Source organism: Branchiostoma belcheri, unplaced genomic scaffold (genome assembly GCF_001625305.1).
Source record: "Branchiostoma belcheri isolate BF01 breed outbred unplaced genomic scaffold, Haploidv18h27 scaffold56, whole genome shotgun sequence".
In the NCBI taxonomy this organism is placed as follows: domain Eukaryota; kingdom Metazoa; phylum Chordata; class Leptocardii; order Amphioxiformes; family Branchiostomatidae; genus Branchiostoma; species Branchiostoma belcheri.
In genome coordinates this window covers 333,243-338,959 of record NW_017804198.1, presented here as the reverse complement: position 1 = coordinate 338,959, position 5,717 = coordinate 333,243, and the positions used below count along the sequence as shown (strand labels likewise).

The 5,717-nt window shown below is 39.0% G+C and overlaps 1 long non-coding RNA gene across 1 annotated transcript; it reads left to right on the top strand.

The window, feature by feature from the left end:
- The first annotated feature begins 216 nt into the window (after window positions 1-216).
- LOC109481587 lies at window positions 217-2,819 on the top strand. Its single transcript, XR_002140910.1, has 4 exons — window positions 217-994; window positions 1,295-1,421; window positions 2,334-2,473; window positions 2,669-2,819. It is a non-coding gene; the product is annotated as an uncharacterized LOC109481587 (long non-coding RNA).
- The last annotated feature ends 2,898 nt before the right edge of the window (window positions 2,820-5,717 follow it).

The window sequence follows — 5,717 nt, the reverse complement described above, 5'->3', positions numbered from 1 at the left end:
AATTTCCTGCAGTAGAAAAAGTTATCTAAACACACCCACAAAGCCTCCACAAAGCCTTGAATGATGACACCAGGGTTTCAATTAATAGGATCGGAACAGATCTACGTCGCGCGTGCCTCCCTCTTCATGGCCCCTGCACACGAGGTCATTTGGCGCATTCCATTGTTAGAGGAGGTAAGTTTGGGGAATACTCACCAAGTGTAGTTTACGGTACGTTCTTAATGTATGCTATGTAATAGGTACTGTAAACTAACAGAAATACATTTAAATAATAAAACATGAATATATTAACTACTTTAATCTAACAAATACTGCAAAAATTTTGTCACAGAGAATGCATTCACTTTGTGGCAACATGGAATAGTCCAAGGAGAAAGTAGATTTTGATCCAAAACAATAGCTCCTTTTACTCTGATTTATGTAAATTTGACTCATGTACCGGTCTACAAAGCAATTTCATTACATACAAACATGTTTAAGATATTTTTCTGTCCTTTTTCTTTGTTCCAAGGCGTATTTGGGAGAGCATGTGGTAAATTATGCAACTGTTGCACATTCAAGTCTCTGTAGTTCGCAAGAAAAACAACAAAGATGGCGGAGGCCACATACACGGCCGGGGCAAAGAGCCAGTCAGTTGGGCTCATACATAGGGTATGTGCCCATAAACCTGAGAAAAAACTCTTCTGAAAGAATTTGGAAGAGGGCACTGGAGTCTCGGGGGTGGTGGATTTCATTCACCCTCCTGCTGGAAGTGTAGTCCAGCCCCTAGTGCAGTGCGGGTGCGGACATGCCCCAAAGGACTGGATTGATGTCGAGTACTACACTAACACAACGCTGTCACAGCTGAGGGAATTCGGGCTGGATCATATAAAATCCAGTGCACCGGGGATGAGGCTGGCTCAAGTGGTGCTACGCAAGAGCAGGAACAGCAAGTCAGCGCTTTTGATGTCTTAATGTCACGAATCAAAGTGCCACCACCCAAGAAAACAAGGAGGTAATGTTAAAATATTTGTCTAAATATTTTAAAATGTGGAAAAGGACAGTAGTTTTATATTTTCATTTGGTATTAGAAACCCTATAGTCTAAGACAAAAATGTTGAAATCTTTTTTTCTGTACACCTGCACTGGTACAAGTATGGAGGTAGAAGAGAGAACACGGAACAGTTAATGTTACCTTAAGCTACACAAATTTTATGGATGAATGAATGAATGACTACAGGTGGCATTTTGAACCATATCATAAAGAAATGTCAGCAACATTCTTAGATCTAAGTGTTCTACTTTTTTTATTTAGTGCTGGACAGAGTGAAAGCATAACAAGAAAAGATGAACTCTACAGTGACCTTGTGTCAGACTTCACATCACGTGGTTGCCTGTTTGCCAGGGATCAGGCAGCAAGCGAAGGAGCGTACATAATTCAGGTGAAACTTCCATCTATCTATACATCAATCCCGCAGAAAGACTAATGTCCATCCTCAACATTGGACTGCAGAATGTTGCTTTGGAGAGGAAACCGCTGAGTGAAGAACTAGAGAAGCTTCTCACCCGTGCTGGTTTGTGCGGGCTTAACCCTCAAACACCCGAACCTTTTTTTGTGACGTTAATGCCCGAACGGGGTCCAAATGGACCCCATTTGGTTTCCTTCAAATTTATATTCCTTTTTGCATGCTTTCAGTGACCTTTGCACATATATTGGCTAAACATATTAAGACGTTTATTTTGGCATGATTAAGTGTTAAAAATTCCAGCTCATTATCATAATTTATGCAAAAATAGGATGAGGCCCGCAGGCATGAACATGGGGTTGACCTTTGACCTCATATGATTGTCAAATTGTCAAACCTCAGAAAACATGATGAAATAATTCCTGAGGTTGAGGTTACTTGGCAAACTGCATAATATTAAAGCAATAATGCTTCCTTGAAGACATATTGAGGACTTCCGAACAATTTCGTGTGTAGGAAAGTGCAAATACATGGCTGGGGTCCGTTTGGACCCCAGACGGTCTTACATCAGACTTCCGTTGTTATTTTTACAAATTTTGGAGAACATGTAGAAGAGGTTTACTGACAAAGTCAAGGGAGGATTTTTTTTTAAATAAAAAAAATTCAACTAGCACATAAAAATATACGTCTGGGGTCCAAATGGACCCCGTTCGGGTGTTTGAGGGTTAACAACATAGAGTTCTGGTTACAATTTCTGGTTACAATTTCTGGTTATGAGTTCTGGTTATGAGTTCTGGTTAAGAGTTCTGGTTACAGGGCCTAATTACATGTATTAGCATTTACAATATACTGATACTGCTATTTTATTTTAACTTTTGTGTGTTGCAGGCAGCATGGCAGATGTTCGCCGCCGTCTTGCACAAGAGCACCCTGAGCTTGCCGAAGGATGGAGGTGTTCCATCGAATCTGTGCAAGCTTTGCTGCTTACAAGGTTCAGTGGACTTGCCCTGAAGGACAAACCATTTCAGGTGAAGACACTTTTTTTACATTCAAGATCTAGACAGCAAAATTAGCTTCTTGCACACTTGTGTGTGTCTTCATCATACAGAACAATCAATAACACATTTGACCTTACTTTTTTTGTAGTAAAATTATACTAAGTTGACAGTTATATTATATTTGCTATTTAGTACTTCAGTACTATTCTTACCGGTACAATGTAGGTTATGGATCCTGTGTCGGAAGTAGAGATTGTTTGAAGCGCTGAAGGCCTTGTTTCCAGACCTCGACGTCACGAAGCTTCAGAAGCAGCACACAAAGAAGTCGAGAACGTACAACAACTGGCTACAACAACACTGCCGCCAAACACATGCAGTACAGGTACATGTGCCTTCTATCTAAAATTCTGGCACACGTATATATCTTGATAGTTTTACATATATTTACCCATTATATTTTTTTGTTCATTCTGTATGTCTTTCTTTAGTTTCCAGGTACGCAAGTGCTCTGACGCTTCATGTTGTGAACCTTCAACGCTCGAAGAGCAGCAACTACGGCGGCTTCCAGAACCTCAGCTGGACCCCAGTGGTGACCATTACCTGCCATTCAAGGAAGTATACCCCATGGACACTACTGAGGTTGACCGCCCAACTTAAGTTAGTGCTAGGAGTGGCAAAAGACCGTCATCGGTTCTGACTGTGGAAGATGAGGTGGGACAGATGGATGCCAACAAGTACACAGCCCAAAATGAGCGGGCAGTAGTTCAATGCATAGAATGCAGAAAGCCGCGGCTTGTATACTCAGCAAGGAAACTGACAGGAAGACAAAAAAAACAAGCCTGGCGTGTCTGTACGAATACTAATGTGGCAGTGTCGCAACGCCACCAGAGCACCTACTCCACAGTGTAGTATTTGTCCGTACCTCCATGACCTGTGAAAGTAGAATAGAGACGGCATTCTATGGCTCTGAGTGTGGTCGATTAGACTTGTGCTGTTACTGTGCTTCTCCAAATGCGGAGGTGAATGAGGAGCTGAAGCGCCAGTATAAAACTGTCCTGCCCTTCTGCCCTTTATGTCACAAGAAGGGGTGCAGGGCAGTCTGTTTGAGACCCATAAAAAAGTAATCACTGTTCATACCTCCAGCTCTTGATTCTTGCCACCATTCAATTAGATTAAACAGTGACTATACCTGTCATGATGTATACACAGCAACCGGTTTGAGACCGACCATTAATGTCCTTAAACTTTATACTGTTTGCTTATCAAATAATGTTTTGAAATATGGTGCTATCCGAACTAGGTGGCATGTTCATTGTGATGTCTTGAAAGTTATAGCTAATGTTTAATCTAAATACCTGGTGTTCAAGAATAAAAAGCTGGCAGTATGGATTTTGATGGTTCGATGTTCAATAACATCAGAAAAGTGTGCATTTTATGTGGATGCTATGTTCATTGAATGGTACTACATGTTTGTATTCTTGTTACATTTTTCTAACAGAGAATTAAGTTACATGTACTTCAATAAGAAAATGTTGTATTTTGTTGTAATAAACATTTTTTGTTGAAGTTCAATGTGAACACAGGGTGCACAATTATGATATACAGTGTTAACTGCCGATGTAGCTTCTTCAGAGGCTAAGGCTTAATGGCACATTATATGAGGTTCATTGTTATATTCATGTACATGTACCTTTCCATTGTAGACTGCTCTGATAGCCTCAGATACCCTATACTAGGTCGTTGTGTCCTGACACTACATGTACATGTAGTTAAGCTTACATATGACTTCATCCAAGATGGTGTGCAAGAATCAAAAGCTTTTGAAAAGTGTGCATTTTATGTGAATGCTATGTTCATTGAATGGTACTACATGTTTGTATTCTTGTTACATTCTTGTAACAGAGAATTTACTTTAATGAAACTTTATTGCATGTTCATTCCCCGGAGGGATAAATGCATGGATGTACAATGTACTAGAGATTACTAAAACAATAGTAGTATAAAAGGCTAACATTAGGTCTAAGGTATACAATGCTAAAAATAAGATAAAAAGAAATATAAATATAAGTGGTATTGATCTAAGTTCTAATGGCTTCTTCTCTCTTTTTGAAACATTTTGAAATATACTTACATACTTCATTGATGACGTCTATATTTGTACATGATATAATATATTTAAAGGTGTCTTCCTTTGATAATGTTTTACATTTTTTGTCGAGCTTAATTGAACTGAACAGTGATTTACGTTCGTTATCATATAATTTACAGTCAAGCATAAAATGCGATTCATCTTCAATACACGAATTGTTACAGAATGTACACAGTCTATCTTGTAACGGTGTACGGCTATGCCTGCCAGATTCTATGTGTAGAGGGTGGTCGCTAATACGGAGTTTACACATGGCTCTGCGGTTTTCAAAATTTGGGATGTCTAAATATGGTTCTCTGTCGTATAGTACTTTGAATGTTTTGTATGTTCTCAGTTTGTTGCCTTGATTTTTCCTTTGTCCTTGTGCTTGTAGTGCTGAGTTGAATTTCTGGATGAATATATCTTTTAATCTTTGTCTTAGTTCATGCAGATGGAATGGTTTGTTAATATAGTCATGTGTATATAGGCAGGCATAGCCGGACTCCTCTAAAATTGTCTTCATGTTCAACAACCAACAGGGTACTTTACTTCTAACAAGGTCTTTTTGTACTATGTAAGCTTCATACTGAAGACTTTCAACGGGAACATTTCTAACTAATCTATAATAATAACTGTACATTCTACAATACGCTTCAATCCATAGGGGGAAGCGGCCAAGTTCAGCTCTACTGGCATAGTTACTAGCGTTTCTTCTTAATCCTAGAATTTGTTTACAGAATTTTAAGTGTGTTTGTTCAAGCGGCGAGTTATCATTTAATCTGCTGTTGCACCACACGTCCGCCCCGTACAGTAATATAGGGACAACACACTGATCAAAAAGCTTACAGTAAACTGATATAGGCGCCCTAGTGTCTCCTAGAGTACATTTAATACTGAACAACGCCCGTAAGGCCTTCTTTTGTAGTAATTTCATCGCTGTGTTAAAGTTACATCCAGCTGTAAAGACTACACCTAAGTAAGAATAAGACGAAACTACTTCTATGTCTTTGGAGAATAATTTAAAGCTAAGTTTTGAAAAGGTGTGTCCTTTCTTATTAAATATAAATAATCTTTGTTTTATTTAGGTTGACAGTTAGTTTCCACTTTTGGCAGTATCTACCAAGACGTGTCTATTGCATTTTGCAG